At 44.2% G+C, this 20120-nt stretch overlaps 1 protein-coding gene across 6 annotated transcripts in view; it reads left to right on the plus strand.

The window, feature by feature from the left end:
* The window catches only part of PAK1 (p21 (RAC1) activated kinase 1), an 83859-nt gene that overhangs the window by 14745 nt on the left and 48994 nt on the right, over positions 1-20120 (plus strand). For 2 of the 6 annotated variants that reach the window (XM_074816439.1, XM_074816437.1), the window contains exon 2: positions 12902-12981. The exons of the other annotated variants lie outside the window; for them this stretch is intronic. The gene's annotated coding sequence lies outside the window, so the exon portion shown is untranslated. The remainder of the gene's footprint in view (positions 1-12901; positions 12982-20120) is intronic. 6 annotated transcript variants of the gene reach the window in all.

Raw genomic sequence — 20120 nt, forward strand, 5'->3', positions numbered from 1 at the left:
GATGAAGAGGCCAGCAAAATCGCTTGCCTCACGAATGGTAGGCCTGATTCTGATCTCTCTTAGGTTCTCTCTACCTGTGGGACTTGTTCTGGGCTGGCTGACAGCCAGAGGGATTGAACCGATGCAACAGACTGCCTCCTCATAGCTTTGTTTTGGGTCACTAATTTGTGGTTCTGGGCAGATACAGGGGTGGTGGTTGCAGCTCTGCCCAAGATGGTTGTCCTTGCAGTGGCAGTAGCCAAATGGGATGTGAACCTGCTTCCGAGCCCTTTCAGCCACTAGCTCAGATGACTTTGACCACTATGCCTGGTGCTAGGGTATTATATTGCAACACTTGCTTCACCCACCTCCTTGGAAGAGGAGTGCCTGTTGCCATCAAAGTGTGGTCCCCACCAGCCAGTTGAGTTGCTTCAGATTTAATAGTGGTGCTAGCGGGATTGGGTCAGGGTGGTTCTCTGAATCTTTGACAACACAAATTGCACTGGGAAGCCGCAAACGAACCTTTTAGAGGTGGTTGTGTATTTCTTGGTTTTGTTTTTTAAATGCTGTTAACTAAAATTTTATTTCAGTTGTAGAGCCTGAAAGGGACAGGGGGAAGATGAGTAAAATGTTTCTGTACCATTAAGGAGGGAAAATCCAGCATGTATGTGTGGTCTTTTGTTTGTTTTTCTTTGTCTTAAGAACAAAGAAGTGATAAAGGTGTTAAAACTCAATTGTTGCCATATTGGAAGCAGGACATATAAATAAAAGAGGATCTCTTTCACTGCGCACAAAATGAAATACGAAAAACAAACCACAAACTCTGTAAAGGTGCTAATGAATTTTATGAGTCAAACCTGGCATGTCGTTAGCATCTGCTGCTTGTTTACAGTGGCTGAAGTGAGCATCCCTTTCGGAAAGTCTTGTGTACTGAAGGTAGTTTTACTACCCTGTTATGAAAATCTCACTGTGGTCTTGAAGAAACTAAACTGTTGATAGACTGCACAGTTGTGACCTCATGGTGTCCTGCTGAACCTGGTGGTGGCTGGCAATTATTTTTTCTGAAGCCAAAACCCTGGAGAGGTTTGGCATGTCTGTTTGTTGCATCCAATGATATAAAGGGCAGATAAAGATTCCTTTTTACTGTGTTAAGCCAAGCTCAAACACTGATGCCACTGAGCGAGGTCCATGTTGCTTTTGTTAGACCTCTGTTCTCTGCCCCAAGAGCTGTCTCTAGAGAGTGTCTAGAAATTTGGGTCCTCTTGTCAAAATTAGTAGTCATCTTACATGAATCAAAGGAGGGTTTTAATGCTCAGCTCTTAATGTTTTATTGAAGTGTCAGCTCATGTCATTGCTCTGGAAAGTGTTTAGGACTTAAAATTGATGGGAAGTAACTGGTGATGCTGGGGTTTTGCAGTTGTACGCAGCTGATGGACATCTGCCGTCAGCCTCCTGTGAAAGGAGGAAACACTTTGAAGGAACAGATCAACAAAGATAAGCCGGTTGGAATAGATGTTCTTCAGCTGTTCAGCAGAGCAATATAAATGAGCACACTTCAGACAGAAAGGAATCTGATGGTCAGGTCACAGCTTGGGTGTGCTTTGCTGTGGGGTGAGTTGGTAGTTTGGAGCGTGTGCTTCAAGTGAAGGGCAATGGAGACACAGCCTGGTGTTAGATCAGGGAAGTGGGGAACAAGGTCAGTGTCAGTCGTGTGAATCTGGCCTCAAGCTGCACCAGGGCAGGGTCAGATTGGCTCTTAGGAAGTATTTCTTTGCAGAAGGGGTTGTTGGGCATTGGAATGGGCTGCCCAGGGCAGGGGGGGAGTCCCCATCCCTGGAGGGGTTGAAGAGTGGGGCTGACCCAGCACTGAGGGATCTGGTGGAGTTGGGAACGGTCAGGGTGAGGTTCATGGTTGGACTGGAGGAGCTTCAAGGGCTTTTCCAACCGAGATGATTCTGAGAGGATGCGCTGAAGGCTGTAAGCACCTCCAAGTGCAGAAGCTGTAGAGAAATTCCTGATGGTGAAATGGTTTTCTGAGACAGAGGCCTGAAATGAAAATCCCATCCCTGGTGTCAGGGCTCAGAACAAGAACACCATAAGCTTTGACAGGAGTGGTGATCCATACCTCTGCTTCATGCCACTTGTGCCCTGTAGGGAGTAGGGTAAAGTGTTGTAATCACTTGATAGCTTGAATCAGGAACAAACCAATGAGGCTCATTCAGGAGGAAAGGAGAGGGATAGGGAGCAGTGCCAATGTCCCCCATCGGGGAAGTTGCCCAGGAGATGGTAAGGAAGGCAGAGTGCTGGCAGCTCCTGCTCTGTGCTGTTTCCATTCTGAGTGTGGTACCAGACCCAGCAGCTTCTGCCTGGCAGCCTGCCCCAGCCGGCACATCCCCGCTCTGTGCCTTGCTCTGGAGTCGCTTGCAAAATTAGCAGAGGGTTGGAGGGTGGAAACAGAAAACCCAAAACCAGAGCAGGACAGGAGTCTGGAAACCCACGTGGTGTTTATCCTCTGCTGTAAACTTGTGTGACCTTTCTCAACTCATTTAAACTCTGTCCTCGGTTTATACATGGGTAGCGGAGCTATTGTTCACTTTCAGGTGTTCTGTGTTACCCAGCAGAAGTTGTTCCTTCACCCACATTAGTAACATTTTGTCACTGAGTAGTGTTTTATGGAGGCATGGTTTTCTGTGCATTGCTTAAAATTTAGAAAAAGATCCTGAAATTTTATGAGCCTCTAGTGTAGGGAGTTGGAGGGGGAGGACAGGACCATTATCCTTTTTTCCAGAAACCCTTGCTCATTTTCCCTTCCAAAACAATTTCGGGGTATTTATTTATTCCAAGCCTTTGTTAATTTGTTGTGCAGAGAAACAGCCAATAGTTGGGTTTTTTTTGAAAGATGCACAGATTAGAAGATGCTTGAATATGTAAGCCATAAGCAAAGAAATAAGAACATCCTAAGGGATAATATGAAGTGCGATGCCTTCCGGACTGCTGCACAGCTGTAAAGTGATGGGTGAAGTGAGATTTTTGCCTGCACAGATCTCCTAAACCTCGGTACTTCAAGTTTTACTTTGTTTTCTTTGGCTTCAGAGACAGCCAGTTTCTGGAGCTGAGGCACTATGATACTTTGCTTAGTATCCCTGAAAGACCTGCAAACTTAGCCAGGCTTTCAGACTTGAAAGAGATGAGATGTGTAGCTTGAATTGCAACTGGGTGCCTCTAGTTCTGGGAGGCTGTAATGACTGTGACCTTTTGAAACCTTGTTCAAACTGTTTTTGTTGCACTCAGACAGGAATGTTACCTTCTTTGTTCCACCTCCTAAAAGGCAAACCTTTTTGTATAGGCCTATTGCAGCTTTTATAGTTTGATATATATGGGTCAGGGGAGGAAGCAGGCATAGTCTGTTAGATGTTTTCAAGCTGCTGGAAAAAGTCCTTCTGAATGCATGAAGGAGGTTTTAAGATCCCAGCTGAATTTTTGCAAATAACCTCTGTCTTGATTAGGAACAGAAAAAAGCCCCAAATTTGAATTGTTTCCAACTTCTGTGCCCTTGAGTGAGTGGGCCGACTCTTCTCCGAGGCAGACCTGTGTGGTAAAGGGTTCCATGTTTAATTCTGAACTCTTCCTTCCCCTGGAAGGAAGCATCCAACATCTCAGTTACTATTACTGAAATGTCATTGTTTTTCAAACAGAATAAAAACATCTATTTGGTAGTTACGGATTAGGTAAGGTTTGCACTACCTCTTGAAATCATTGGAAGTGCTCATCTTCATGCCTGTACACCTTTAGGTACGTGTCTTCATGGAATCACAGACAGGTTGAGGTTGGAAGGGACCTCCAGAGGTTATCTGGTCCAAGCTCCTGTTCTCAAGCAGGGCCACTGAGAGCCAGCTGTCCAGGACTGTCTCCAGATCCAAGGATGGAGACTCTGCAAGCTCTCTGTGCAACCTCTGCCAGTGCTCAGTCACCCTCACAGTAAAAAAAGTGTTTCCTGATTTTCAGGGACCCTCCTGTGTGTCAGTTTGTGCCTGTTGCCTCTGTTCCTGGCACTGGGCACTGCTGACTCCATCTGCTTTGCACCATCCCTGCAGGTATTTATATACATGGATGAGATCCCCCTGAGCCTTCTCTTCTCCAGGCTGAACAGTCCCAGCTCTGTCAGTCTTTCATCATAGAAGAGATGCTCCAGTCCCTTCAGCATCTTCGTGGCCTTTTGCTGCACTCTCTCCAGTATGTCCATGTCTCTCTTGTACTGGGAAGCCCAGCAGTGGACCCAGCACTCCAGGTGTGGCCTCACCAGTGCTGAGTAGAGGGGAAGGATCACCTCCCTTGATCTGTTGCCAATCCTTTGTCTAGTGCAGCCCAGGATACTGTTTGCCTTCTTGGCTGCAAGGACCCATTGCTGGCTCATGTTCAACTTGGTGTCCACCAGGACCCCCAGGTCCTTTTCTGCCAATCTGCTTTCCACCTGGGTGATCCCCAGAATGTATAGGTGCCTGAGGTTGTTCTTTCCCAGATGCAGGACATTGCATTTCTCCTTGTTAAGCTTCATGAGGTTCTTGTGGGCCCACCTCTAGTTCCTGGAGTCCTTTTTGAAGATTAGGAGTGACTTTTGCTTTCCTCCAGTCTATGGGCACTTACCCCAGTCGCTATGATTAATCAAAAGTTATCGAGACTGGCCTCACAATGACATTTGCCAGCTCCCTCAGCACTTGTGGGTGCATCCCATCAGGGTCCGTGGACTTATTTTGAGACCCCATATGTAGAAGTGAATAGAAACTTCTGGAGGAGGACATAGGCCCTGAAGTGAGCCTGTTCCTCAGTCCTCCTTTCTTCCCTTCTCTTCCTCCCTCCATTGCCTGCTGACCTCAGCACTCAATTACTGCAAGAGGCACTACGCTTGCATGACAAGGCTGCTGTGGGTTTGGCTTTAGATTTAAAGTCTACAGGTAACGTGGCTTTAAAGCCAGGAGACTTGTTTTGCAAAGGTTCTCCTGCTGTGTGGAGCTTCTCCTGAGGGGGTGGTATCATGCACATATACACAATTTGGTGTGTGTAGCCTGTGCAACACGTTTTCTGTTACGCCTGGCTGAGAATGTGAGTCTGCCGCAAGGACCGACTGTGCAACTTCAGCTCAGACTGCCTTAACTCATGCTATTTACTTTGGAAATTATCGTTTCAATTGCTGCTGATAACCGAGCTGATTGTTATGTTATACATTTAGCACTCTTTTTTTAGTTCTTTCCTTAATTACTTATGTAAATAATTTTAGAAGACTTAGCATTAATTTTGGAGAAGCTGGCATATCAAAGGCTGTGAGGCTAGCAGCAGGTGCTGTAAGTAATCACTTCTAAATTAAGCAACGCTTTCCAAGGCAGTAGGTTAATTTCTGGGTAAGCAGCCTGCATACAGATTCTTAGAATCAGCTGGATTGTGACCCAGCGAGTGACTCAAGGCTTTGTGTAGCTTTAAGCGCATGAACTGTCTCACTGAAGCCTTTCATTTTTAGAGGAAACTGGGGCTGTGCTTGACCTTCTGTTGAAAAAGTGCTATCACGTTGAAATCTCTGTCACCTGGCTCTGTGCTTGTCTTCATAGCTCAGCCTGTGCTGCCATCGGGGGTGTATTTGGAGCATGGGCAGGCTTGTCAAGGCTGCCTGGAGCCCAGGGTATGTACGTGAGTGGCTAATGTTTGTGCTGAAGTCTGTGCTGCTGTGGATTTCTGTAACTAGTACAAGAAGAAGCAAAGTACTGTTGGGAGAGCTTTGTGCCATTTCCTTCTCCACCTTTGTGTGCATGAGTGGATTGCTGCAGAAACACTTCCTCTAATATCTCTAGTGAAGTTCTCTTGGGATCCCTAACTGTTGTCCTGCAGGACAGATTCTGCTCAGGTGATGCTATCGTTAGCCTGGCGCTTTTGCATTGGCACAGCTCCAGCCGGCGGTGTTCTTGCTCAGGGCTGGGAGGTCACCTGCAGAAGTGTGGCCTCTTCAGAAGCTGCTCGGATCTGGCCCATGAGGCTGATGGGGTCAGGGGTGTTTGTGACTTGATAACTAAATGATTTTCAGACTCTGGAGGGGTCTGAGGAAATTGGTAGAATCTTTATTTCTGTTATTACAGAGTGTGATTTTGGAGCACTTTGTCTCACTTGTGGATTAGGAAGGTGCAGTTCTTACAAACATGAGCTCTCTTTAAAATTTATCTTCCTGCATGAAGATCATGCCAAAAAGGGGAAAGGGGGAATTTCTACTTACAGGGAATCCCATGCAAAGTGAGCAGAGCAGGAATAATGCCCCTCTTCCAGAGATTCAAGAAAGGAGAGAACTTCAGAGAGCTGGAGAAAAAAAAAATGGATTTTTAGTGCTTCCATGTGACTGCAGACTGGGACTCATCCCTCCTGACTTCTGATTAGTGCCTTGTGCATTTGTGGCTGCTCAACCTAGTTATCAAGCTGGTGCTTGGAATCATACACCTACTAAATAGATTGGAAGCCACTTTTCACACTCCTTAGCTTGATTTTTGCTATGGTCAATCATCTTCAGACAAAAATGCTCTTAGGCTTGAAGCTCAGTGTTGGTATGCAGCCCTTTCATGTTTAAAAAAATAATCCATATGACAGGTTTCTAAAGGTTGAGCTCAATTCTTATGAACAGTTGTTACAGACTGACGTGGCCCTTGTAATAGGTTTAGGGGTTTGTAATCTCTTTAAATAAATCTCTTTTATCTTCTTGCTTTCTAGATTAAAACTTTACTGATTTGTTTGCTCTAAAGTCTTGAAGAGACAGAGTTCAGATGCTATCATAGAGTTTAACAAACCCAATATTAATTCTACTAAAACAGATTCTTATGCTATAAGCAGAAATATTCTTATAGTCTTTGTTCCTAGAGGTGGCTGCTTTGATTTAAACAAACACCTTGAACAAATCAAGAGTAGGGGTTGATTCCCCGGTCATGTCTATCAGTTAGTGGCAGGTTCTGACTCTATGTTCAGGAAGCCTTGTCTGGTGGAGAAGTTTCCTCCAGCTTGAAGAGCCCGATTGAGTTCCCTGCTCTATAATGGAAACAAGATGGATAAGCAACTTGGTTTTTTGATAGCTCAGCTTTACTTTGAAACTTGATATCTTATGTGGCTCTGTGAGCAAAAAGTCTTCTTTAAGTGACATCCCAATTCTGTGGGAATTGGGACCAAAATATCTTTTAAAAGAAATGGTGAAGAGGAAATCATACTCACTGCTTAACACTGACTCCCCACTCTTTACGGATCTTCTGACAGTGGTTGCCTTGTGGGTTTAACAGATGGTCCAAATGCATATTGATGCACGCAGATCATTTGAGTGTATTCTGTGCGATGCTGCAGGATGCCTGCAAGGCTTGGAAATGGAGAGTTGCACTGGGCAAGAGCTGGGCAGACAGTAATTTGGGTACGGGAGCATAGAAACGTGCTAATCTTGCACATGTTTTCTGAGCAGCCTTTTCAAAAGGGGTCAGAATTTGACCTCTCAAATACTGTGGGGTTGGAGGCAGGGAAATCTTGTTTCCCAGATGATTCGTCTCTGTGTGGGTTGCAAGAACTGAAAGCATCAGGTAATGCAGCAAATGTCTTGCAGGCTGGCTTTCTGCATGGACTCCTGGAAGAGAAGACAGAGGACCAAACATCCTCTGCTTCGAATTTGTGAATTTTGGGAGAGAGGATACTCCCAAGTAAGAGTACTGCTTTGCATCTTTCTGACTGTCTTAAACTCATCCAAGCCTTTTTTCCAGGCTGCATGACGAATTTGTAATGCTTTCTGTTATCAAAAGTAGAACTTGAAGGAATCCTGTCCCTTACCAAAGGGGATATGAATGTTGTCTTAGGGGACTTGGACACATTAATAACAACAAAACATTACTCCACCGGTTTGTCCTCTGAAATAAAACATGTCAAGCAAATTGCTGTAACATTAGACTGAAACTTGGCAATTATGTTTGTGTGGCAATTTGATTCAGGAGTGGCTGGAGAGCTGCCAGTCAGAGAGGGACCTGGGGGTGTTGATTGACAGCCGGCTGAACATGAGCCAGCAGTGTGCCCAGGTGGCCAAGAAGGCCAATGGCATCCTGGCTTGCATCAGCAATAGCGTGGCCAGCAGGGACAGGGAAGGGATCTTACCCCTGTACTCGGCACCTCAATGACTGTGTTCAGTTTTGGGCCCCTCACTACAAAAAGGACATTGAATGACTCGAGCGTGTCCAAAGAAGGGCAGCGAAGCTGGTGCAGGGTCTAGAGCACATGTCATATGAGGAGCGGCTGAGGGAACTGGGGTTGTTTAATCTGGAGAAGAGGGGGCTGAGGGGAGACCTCATTGCCCCCTACAACTCCCTGAAAGGAGGTTGCAGAGAGCTGGGGATGAGCCTCTTTAACCAAGTAATAAGCGATAGGACAAGAGGTAATGGCCTCAAATTGTGCCAGGGAAGGTTTAGACTGGATATTAGGAAGTATTTCTTTACAGAACGGGTTGTTAGGTGTTGGAATGGGCTGCCCAGGGCAGGGGTGGAGTCCCCATCCCTGGAGGTGTTTAAGAGTTGGGTCGACATAGTGCTGAGGGATATGGTGTAGTTGGGAACTGTCAGTGCTAGGTTAGCGGTTGGACTGGATGATCTTCAAGGTCTTTTCCAACCTAGACCAATCTGTGATTCATAATATACCCCTGGAGAACATCCAACTGTAGCTCTGCTCAGATCCCAAGATTACCCCACGAATGCCCTGAGTGCTCACACGTACGTGTTAAGCAGCAAGGTCTGACAGCACGGCCTGCGCCGTTGTTAGAAAGCTTTGAAATCTGGTTTGCTCTCAGAGGGCTTTCCATTTGAGCAAGAGGAACTGATACCATCTCATTTTTAACTCGAAGAGGGAGGGAAAATGAAAAGCTTCAGAGAACCAAGCTTTTGTCTAGGCTGTGGAGCCAGCTGGGTGTCTTGCTCTGGCTTGCCAGCCTGCCTTGTCATCTGGAGCTCTTTCTGAGTGGCCGACAACTTCATTCCCTCTGTGAAAATAAAACCGCTTTCAGTGTGGCCTATGAACTCTGGTCTCCCGTGACCATCTTCAGTCACAGTTGTCGCGATGAGTGCCTTACTGACCAATATAAATGCACAATCTCCTCTCTTTGTCCTTTCACAGTCATCGTTTGAAAAGCTTTCCGCTGCTTGTGCCTTAAAAATTACTTTTGAAGTTAAGGGTCCCTTTTGTTTTATTGACTGTAAAGTGTTCATGATAGTTATGGGACAATTGCTGTGTTAGCTGAGATGCTGCAGTCTTTCTGGAGGACAAAACCCTGCTCCACGCAGGAGCAGTTCAACTTCTCTCACTCAAACTCCAGGGGCCAGGGATGAGGAATTTTCTAGGTTTTCCACTCAGCGGTGACAGCGGTATCTGTGTGGCTGCTGTTTATTACACTGTAAGTAATAGTTTAATGGACTTGCATGCAATAAATTGCTCTTTCATGTTGGTGTGTGGTTTTCAGTAGTCTGTCAGTTACTTATGCCTTTTAATTTGCATCATTCAAGAAGGCAATACTTAAAAAATGTGATCATGATATCAAGGTTTTGTGAAGGGGAGGGCAGACGGGCTTTTGCTTGCTCCAAAGGTTTCCTGCCTAGAGAATGCAAGTCAAATGTGAAAACTATGGGATCTTTCTGGCTGCTTGTTTTTCCCTTGACCCAGGCTTCTTTCCTTCTCCTGCATTTGGATCATCTTAAAAACGACTAGTTTCAGGGTAAAATGGAAGCATACCAACTAATCTGTGGAAGTTTACTTGCCATTTGATAACTAAGTGCTGCTTTTAAGTTGGAAGCTGTCTCGTCTCTTCAGCAGCACGTGTGCTTAGTTTGACTCTTGCTCCAAAATGAGTCATGTTTCAATCCATGAAAGACCCACTGTCTCTTGGCTATCTTTTAAACTTTGTTTTGTTTGGGGTTTTTTCTGTTGTCAGGAAGCTGCTGTGATAGCTAAAGAGGCCGCACCAAATCCTTACATGTTGTGTCCCAGTTGCTGCATTGATTATTTACAGGGATACAATCTCACTCACACCATAGGTGTTGATGCTGTCACGTGCAAGCCCCTGCTGCTTCCAGGGATCCAAAAAAAGGATCCGTTTAAGAATTAGGTGCTGCAGACCCTATGCTATTGTCAGTGAAATTGGTGGTTTCAGGTTGGGCAGGATCCAGGGCCCCCATTCAGAGCAGCGATACTGTGCGAAGCCCTTGGCTCGTGGAATACACGAACTGGCTGTTGCTTGGCTCCCTACAGGGTAAAGGTCAGATCAGATTGAACAGGGCTCATCAGGGGAAATGGTCAACTTTGGCATATACTTAACTAAGCAAATATTGACCAGATAAGAGTGTGGAACAGGGATGGGAAGGACCATCAGCCAGCAGCAGACTGGTTTCCTGAGCATCCATGCCATTAGATTGGGCACAAAGACACCATGGGGCAACAATTGGTTCTCAGACCTCAGTGCTTCCTGGCTGTAAACCCATCCACCTTGTCCCAGGTTGCGCTGGGGGTGGCAGTAGTTATTCTAGGGCTATTCTGGAGGTATCTGCAGGAGAAGACAACAATTTGGGAGGTGGTGCTGGAAAGAGGTTCTAGAAAAGCATCTGTCTGGTGTTACTTACCTAATTGTTAATAACAGCAGAGAACCAAAGGTGGGGGATTATTACACAAATTAAGGGATGTCCTGGATGCAGCTGCTTTGTGGGTTTTTTGCGTTTAAAAGTCTGGTTTGTTTGGCATTGAGTAGCTTTTGGAGATGTGTTTTTAGCCACTGTGCTTTTAAAATCAGCATGCTAAAAACCCTGTTAATGTGGAATTCGGAGAATATGTGCATATGCAGAGACATATTGGTTGAATTCAATTGTTACAAAATACACCCATGGAAACCTCATCTCGGATATTGTCGGCACGTCCTTCACATTTTGCCAATTTTCAGAAGCTGTCAGGTAGTACTGTGTGGGAAGTGTTACAGGGCATTATGGGATAAATCCTAAAATCCTAATTCAGGCTGAACTCCCACTGTTTTCAGTGGGTGGCTTGCTGGCATTAAGGCCAAGTACCCCTTAGCTATCATGGATGACCTTTCTGTCTTTTTAAAGTCAAGGAGACTGAGAATTGGTGCCTGTATCTTGTATTACAGATCAAACTGTAGGATTGCAGCCCTCAGAATTTATACTTGTGCTTGGATTTGTGAACAAGAAGTTGGTTAAATAAAAACATTTCCAGTAACTGTTCTTTAGATTCTCAGTAATACTGGTGAAGTGCCAGAGATCTGGAAACAGAAATTAGCTGGTGATTTATAGCAGTGCATAAAGATGACTCTCATTCTGGAGGGGAAATGCTGATGTTCTGAAAACTCTACTTTTCATAAATGGAGAAAATATAACCACTTTCATTTTAAAATGGAAACTTTAAATTATTTCAAAATATCAGCACAAATTTATTGAGACGTTTGTTCAGGTAATTGTTTGGTGGTTTTTGTTTGTGTTTTTTTTTTTTTTAGGAAAATGTTTCAATGTAATGCCTGCAACTTCTGTGAGGATATTGCTTTCCCATAAGAGATACTGAATTGCATATATTTTAAATGTTAATGGTTTGGAAGTAGATACCTGAAGTTCCTGGCTGTCACCAAATAGTTGAGATCATATGTTCTGGCCTCTTTTGTCTCTGCAAGAAAGAGGAAAATGTTGTGTTTGTGTTGGCAACACTCAAAAAAACAAAACAATATTCCAGCGGTATAAAAAGAAAAAGGCTCCAAACCCTTTAAAAAACGTTGCTGTGCAAATCTTGTTTGGCAGGACGTCTTCCCAGCCAAAGTAAGAGCTCCTTTCCTTCACCTCAGTGGAGCATCATCATTAAAGTCTGCCCTGAACCCACCTTGGTGTCAGCCTTGATCATTGTGCAAGGGCAACCTAAGAACTTGCTCAGCTGCAGTTGAAGCTCTGAAGCCCACACTGTATTCTCTTACTGCCCTACTTCCCCTTAGGTGGTCTCTGCTTATTCATACTTCAAGCTCGGGAGGACTCTTCTGTGCCACCATCCAGGCTCCAAGGGGGAGGAAGGGTTTTCCTATCCCTCCATGCCCCCCTTTACCCTCTGCCATTGAGTTTCCCATCAAGATTGCATACACAGTTCTCCTTTAACTGAGAATGTGTTTTGTGTGGTAACTGAAGTTGCAGAAGCACCTGGAAGGGATTTTTTTCATGCTGTATGCTCTAAATTGCCTTTCCTCTAAAGAGGTGATTGACTGATTGGAGGAGGACAGAGTAAACAAGTACTTGCACTTTTTTCTCCTCTTGTGCCTCCAAGATCACAAATGAGGTCTGTGTGAGAACTGGGACAAAGCTTGCATCTCCCAAGTACCAGGACTGTACTCCACACGTTAAAACTCAAAATGAGGGTCTTGTAGTACTGATCCCAACTCTTCCACTGATCTTCTGCTCAAGGTTGTCACTTACCATCTCTTATAATTTGCCTTCATCTCTAAATTGAGACCTTGAATGCTGTTGACTAAAAGCACTTGCTTCAGGGTATGTAGTTTGAATGATGTTGCACATTTCTCTCCTTTAGAGCCTCCCTGCCACTTTCTGTGGCTTGTAATTGCAGAGTTGGTGAGGTTAGCAGGAACCTCTGTGGATAGTCTAGGCCAGCCCCCCACTTAAAGTGGTGACAGCTGGGACAGTTTGCACAGGGGCATGTCCAGGGGTGTTTTGAGCACTCTCGAGGATGGAAACTCCATGATTTTTCTGGGCAACCTGTGCTGTGGTTTAGTTCCCCCTCCAGGAAAAAAGTGGGGTTTTTTTGCTTGTTTTGTGGATTTTGGTTTTGTTCCCCCCCCCCCCCCCCCCCCTCCCCTCTTTCTTACATTTACATGGAATTTACTGTATTTCAGTTTGGGCCCATTGCCTCTTGTCCTGTTGCTGGGTACCACCAAGAGGAGCCTGGTTCCGTCTTCCTTAACACCTCCATCAGGTATTTATGCACATTGATAAGATCCCCCTGAGCTGCTTCTTCTGCAGGCTGAACAGTCCCAGCTCTCTCAGCCTCTCCTCACACGTCAGATGCTCCAGTCCCTTAATGATCTTTGTGGACCTTTGCTGGACTCTTCCCAGTATAGTATTCTCTTGACCCAGCACTCCAGATGTGTCTCACCAGCCGTGAGCAGAGGGGAAGGATCACCTCCCTTCACCTGCTGCTTGCAATGTCTTCCCGAACGCAACCCTGATGCTGTTGACCACCTTTGCTGCAAAGGTGCTTTGGAGGCTCATGGTCAACCTGGTGTCCACCAGGACTCCAGGTCTTTCTCTCCACAGCTGCTTTTCTGTTGGTTGGCTCCAAGTTTGTGCTGGTGCCTGGGGTTATTCCTCCTGAGCGGCAGGGCTTTGCATTTTCCTTTGGTGAACTTCACAAGGTTGGTGTTGGCCCATTTCTCCAGCCTGTCCATATCCCTCTGAGTGGCAGCACACCCCACCTGGTCTGTCAGCCACCCCTCCCAACGCCGTATCATCTTCAAGCTTCCCGAAAACGTACTCTGTGCCGTCACCCATAGTCTTTCCTTTATGAAGAATCCAGAGCCCTGCATGAAGTGTTTAATGAATCAAATCTCTCAACAGTTCTTGAAAGTACTTGCTCTTCACAGAGATGAGGTAGCTTCCCTAGCACTAAAAGAACATTAAATACTGTGCCTTGTAGTGAAGGACTTCATTGTTATTATTTGAGACTTTAATTCCTTGAATCTCTGATACTTCCTGCAATACCAGCTCTTGCCCTATGCTAACACCATAGCAACCTGCTATAAGTGTAACTATATAATGCTGCTTGTTGGCCAAAAGCTGGACAAGAAATGCTTTCTAGGGTAGGAAATCCATGGAGTCGGTAGGAAAAGTGCAGTAAAATGAGAGAAAAATCCTATTGTAATTTAATGGTATTGCAAAGTGATTTTTTTTTTTTTCCCCCTCCCCTAAACTGTGCCCCAGAGGAAATAGGGGCATCAACTGAAATTTTCTCAATGCTTTATCTGTATCCCCCTCCCCCAAAACCTACACCCTAGGCACAGTCTAAACCTCTGGGCTAACAGATGGTGTTGAGAGGGGGAGGGAGGGGGAACAATTTGCATCTAAATAGCTGAAATAAAAAAGGGTCATGTCCCACAGACCAGCCCCACTCACCTGCTGTTTAAATCCCCCTGAGAAACAGGCAAACGCGCTTAGTTTTTGAAAGTCTGTGTCAGCTGTACTTATTCTCTGAAGCATTCTGCCCTAGAAAAGCTGCAGACCTGTGTGTCTTGCCGGATGGATTGTGTTCTGGCCCCAAAATGATGAACTCATAAGGATTTGGTTCTTTGGATGCGGTTGACAGCTGTGTCACTTTTGTTCAGCCCTCCCATCAGAGTGACTGCTGCTGTTGGCTATCGTAATTAGTGCAAGCACTAGTGGTATAGAAGAGGTTCAAACCAAATAATACCTCTTCTGTCAGCTTCATACTTGCATGGCTACAGGAGTCAGTCTTCAGAGGTGCTCTTGCTGTACGGTCCTGTGGCCTCATGCCGCAATATTCTGCGCAGGGTTTGGGTGTGTAGGTGAGGTGGGGTTTGGCCCTAGTGACCACCACGCTGCAGCACAGCGGTGGGCCTGATCCTGATCCCGCAGGACTGTGGCACGGTTCGGTGTGGGATGGCCGTGCTTAATCCTCATGTAAGCGAAGCCAAGTTGCTCTGGCTTTCTGACCGCGTGCTGTAAAAATTTGCCAGGTTAAACTAAGACCTTGCTGCTTTGTAATGATTTTCTTCTTGAGTGTAAAGGTCTGAAAGTTGTTCTTACTGTTGTTCTTCTGGGAGTGGGGAGGGTCAAAGAAACACACACCACTTCTGCATATTCATGGAGCCTGCTCTGGGTCTACCTCCTGTCCTAGCAGCAGGGAGTAAGTTTTTGTCTCTTCAGGCAGACCTTCTCAAAGTTTAAGACCATGGCAAGCCTGTGATAAGGAAAATCTTCCCACTTCATCATAATCATGTGCGCTATCGACACGCTGAAACCATCCTACCTCATTTCCCAACGGTATTAGAGGGATGCAGGCAGTTGGAGGAGGCAAGAGGGCTTCACAGCTGAAATTCAGTCTTACTAATAAATACCAGGATGAGCAAAACCTGTTTCTATCCACCAGTGCCTTGGAATTCTACGCTCAAATGCTAAAAATAAATAACGTGAAGATAGTCCAAGTGATTCAGGAACTTTATTAGTTTTGTCTGTTGGCATCTTCTCCACCTCCTAACAAGCCAGAGACATCTGGAGTTGTAAGTTTGGCAGACTCGAGGGCTCAGCAGGATAAAGAGTGGGGAAGGAAATGGCGGGGGACCCACCACTGTCTTCTGTGCATTGACCTGGTAGAATAAAACTTCTGCAGAGGAGGATTTCTATTTCTGGAATTACAAGACCTTGAATCTCTTCTTTCTTCAGCACAAGCCTAAAGGGAGACTGTGAGGTTAACCTTTTCTGAGCTGCCCATCCCTTCCTCCCACAAGTGTGTTAGAAGAGGAAATGGGCTCAAGAAGTGTCTTCGTTTTCCCTTTTTGTTTAATTCCTAAGTGTATTCCACTGTAGTGAGTGGTAGTGGCTGATTAACCTGTATGCATGAGGTCAATGTAGATTTGGGCAACAACCTTGTTTATATGCCTCTGGGGAGCTGGTTTATTTATTTTTTTTAAAATTAATACGGATCCCAGTTAGCAGAAACAAGATCCGATGTACGCATACTTACAGAAGTAACTAGGCAATGCGTAATACCAAATTATATTAATTCAGAACTGTCTGTTGTGCTTTATAACTTTTTACAGCTTTTTTTTTTTCCTAGTACTTTGTATCACTTGAGGATAACTGCGTTTTATAAATGGTCATACGATGCATACTCACTGTCTGGGAGTAAACAAAAGTGAGTTACTTGGGTGTTGCAAGTTATATGCACAGATGTGAACATACACACGTAGATGTGTGTATATACATATGTTTATCCATGGATTGCATACTGTGCCTCTGCGCTGCTCCTTCTGCATCTTCCCTTGGACCCCGGTTCAGTGATACCTGCAGGTAACTGGCTCTGGCAGCTGTGCTGGCTTGTGCTGCTGCTGTCTCCGATGGATAAAATGCTTGTTATGCAGCAGGGCCCCACAGAGCGTGTGAGAGCAAATCCAGAAACGAAAGATGATTTTTGAAATATTTCTTTTCTCTTTTTTTTTTTTTTTTTTTTAAATACAAGCATGTAAACGGTGCAGCTGTAGAAGAGGCACATACTACTTTTTGAGAAAGGAGGCAAAGGGTGGAAATAAGAGGAAGTAAGAAGCACGCTTGGAGGTGATGTTTGCAGGTAGTGGGGTGAAGAACAGGGAAACTGTATTTGTTGGCTTGAGTTCTGTGCTTCTTTTAGTTTATTGTTTAATTATTGTTTTTTTAAGTGGCTTGCTTAGCAAATGGCCGACTGACATTGAAACATTTATTCCTCTTATCTTCTTGGGCTCTTTAACCAGGAGAGGAACTTGTACAGAAAGGACCATTCTGGTAGTTTACAGTGTTTTTTCAATTGCTTGCTGGATGCAGTACTAAAAGATTAAAAAAGATGTGCTGGGTTGGAACCACGCCTAAAGCAATCCTCAGGATAATAGGATTATTTGACTGTTTTTTAATTAAAATAGAATTTTAACTAGATTATTTTGAGCATACATTCAGCTCTAGTTTGTTGTTATTGGTCTAATTGCCTCTTAAATTAGAGATACCAATATTCTAATTCACCCTCTCCCTCTGAGGACACTGACGTTAAGGGAGAGTGTGAAAAGATATGTAAATTATATACAGGCATGCAAGATAGAAAATGGTCTTTAAAGACATTAGCCAAAACTTAGGCTTCTCTTTACCTGCAGTGTCTTGACAGAGAGAATGATGAATTGATATTTTTCTGTATTTATTTATTTCTCTGTCCTGACAGGTCTTTCAAACACTTAGAAATGTAGTCTGAGAAAAACGCCAATAATCTCAGCCTTTGAGGAAGGAGCAGTTAATGAATCTCTGAGGAAATATCCAGAATACAGATGCTCTGTGGGGGAAAGAAGGTTAGGAGCCAGTGGAGCAGGGGCTGGAGACAGTACATCATCTCAGATCTAAGATAGAAGCCGTCTGCTGCGAACGTAAGGTATTAAAATGACAGACTTGTGGGCTGATTTGCTCACGGCTGTGTCTTGAGAGCCCATTTCAAAAAGTCGTGATTTGGGATTTGACCAACTCTATTTGAGATATCTCGGTTCAGCTTTGTCAGAACGAAAGTATTAGGTTTTTGAAGATTTTTATTTTAATATTTTGCAGATTTTTATTAAGGATTGAAACCCTCAGAGAAGTTTCACCTATGGGGATGTAAATTTAAACTGTGTTAGAAGTTTAAAGAATATATATTAGGCTCAAATCCAACTTCTGTTTTTAAAGCTGAAAGGGATCTAGCACAATGGCAGGCCACAAATTTGAATGTCTGTTTTACAATATTTTAACAGAGCAACAGAGACTGATAAAACTTGAGGCTTTAGTTAAAGTAGAATATTTAAGCTCCTCAGATAAAACTTAGATACACATGGAAGAGTGTTAACAGAAAAACAAGTTATTTCCAGTCTGAAGTGACTTTTCTTAAAAATCAGCCAAACGTGCATATCTTGGGAGGCTGTGAATCAGCACCTGCAAATACCAGCGATATGAGAATAACCAGGGATGAAGGAAAACTCAGCTCAAAGGAAATGACTGGAAAGAAAGAGTGGAAGGAGCAACCTCAGACTTGCAAGGGAGAAGGTTTACTTAAGCCATCGGGTCTTGCTCTGTTCTGGATTGATTTGCGGGATCTCCTTTCCCACAGTCAGTGTATTTCACTTCACAGCATCCCTCTGCGAGGAGTGTAAGAACAGGAAAGGGGGGAGTTGGTGCAGGTTGTACCGCAGTGGGTGTATGAATGTGAGCTTCAGTAAAGAGGGAGGCAGAGCTTACAATGAGGCAGGGTGTAAATGCCATGAAGTGAATGGGGCAAAATCGGTTTTGGAAGTGCAGCCACATGCATTCCTCCTGGGAGTACTTAGGGAGCAACGCTGAGATTTCTTGTGGGCTGTGAAATAGCTGTTTCCAAACCTGACTGCCCTGTTTGTATCTTGAGTTTTATAGCGAATAGCGCTGTTACTGTAAAGGTGAGAGGTGAAATTGTAGTGTACTAGCTACGGAATTTAAAATACCTCATTTTACACTCTCTTGCCTTGGATTTACAATAGGATAGAGAGGGAGTGTGGGCAGGTAACCTGGGGTGGATGCAGAAATGAGATTGGTTTGAGTGCCTGAACACTGAGGAAGCTTTGGGATTATGGGTAGGTAGCAAGAGCCTCTCTGAGAGTGTGCTGGTAGTGAACGTCCTTGAATCTTAATTAGAATTAAGGAAGGATGATCAGAAAACTCTGCATCTTGATCCGCTGCATGCTGTGCTCTCATAGGGAGGCTAATTCACATGCTGATGACCTTAGCGGGAAGTAGCTGTGGGACTTCAGCAAGGTGACTTACAGCGATGGGAGGGAATGCTGTACTGAACAAAATGCTTTGACTCATATGGCTTCCTAGAACAATAGTCTTCAGTTGTTGTCTTCATTTTGGAAACCTGGTGAGTTTTGGCTAGTGTTTAGAAAAGGTGCAACACTGTCTGTAGAGCTTCTTGGCTGCTCAGTAGTGACTATAAAATGATTTTTAACATTTTAAGCACAAAGGGGAGATGCAACCAACCTGACAAAGCAGTCTTGAGATGAATAAAACATGCATACTGGCAGTCCATCCATCAGTGAAATCCAAATTCTGCTGAATTTGCAGTTCATATTGTTGCTAATTTTATGATGTAGATGCTCGTCCACTGGGAACTGGATTGAAAGAAGCAAGTCACTTGCTGCAGATGCTGCCAGGGCTACATATAGGCGCTCGATCAGTCTCTGCTGGATTGGGTCTTGTGGCTGCTTCTTGAGAGAGAATGAGGTTTAAATAGGCAGCAGTGAAGATCCATGCATCCTACTTAAAAGCTGCTTAGGTAATCGTAGCATCAACACAGGATAAGAAGATGCGTGCCCCAAAAAGACTTGCACAAAGATGTTGAGGAAAACCTTGCCTGCTATTTCTGGTCCTGTTATTAACTCCTACTTCTAATTACATAGTGCCTTAAAATGGGCCTGCTACGATAATAAGTGATGTTCTTATATTTCCTTTCATTCAGTGGAGTAAAAATAGTTCACTTGGCTCATGGGCTTTATGTAACTGAGCGCTAATGCAGAGTTGTGTCCTAATATACTGCAGAAACAGCAGTTCCTTTGTACCAGTCCTATAGAGCTTTTTTTTTTCCTCTACTGACATACAGTAAATATGACTGGGATCTGAGTAAATGATGTGATGAAAGGCCTGATGGTACCTCCTAAAAACAAACTGCTGCTCATTAAATTAAATGATGATGATTCTTAATGGACTAGTGAATGCTCTGCAGTCCATTTGGTACTAGTAAGGAAGTCTAGGAAGGCAAGACCTTGCCCCAGTGTACTCACTACTCTTACTTCTTTACGTACTGGGATTATAAGATAGGTACAATAGGGGGTTTTGCTAGATGGCATATAAAGACAGAGCTGATGCTCTACCAGCAAAGAAGGCTCTACTGTGAAAGCTCAATTAGGTGGAAACCCTAAGCTACCTTAGGCTTTTTCATTTTGCCTTTTAAATGAACTGCTTTTAGAGCATTACATGTATCATAATTGAAGGAGTAATCATTGCAAACTTGAAGCAAATTTATGTGCAGTTCTCAAATTGTTTGTCTTTACTGATGCTAAATTAGCTCTTTCAGTTCTGGGTCTTTGACCGTGCTTTCCTTGTCTCTTAATTCAGTTTGTCTACAAAAAGCTCATGTTTGATGCAGAGTTTATTCTGTCTTGGGAGAATTATTCATTCTTCCTCTTTCCCCAGCTTTGAAGAAGAACCAAAACTTTAACGAAGCAATGTGAAACTGAAACAATGTTTGTGATTTCCTTTAATTGAAAACTACTGCCAGTATGACAATCCTGGCTAGCAATTATGGGA

Source organism: Strix aluco, chromosome 2 (assembly GCF_031877795.1).
Source record: "Strix aluco isolate bStrAlu1 chromosome 2, bStrAlu1.hap1, whole genome shotgun sequence".
In the NCBI taxonomy this organism is placed as follows: Eukaryota; Metazoa; Chordata; class Aves; order Strigiformes; family Strigidae; genus Strix; species Strix aluco.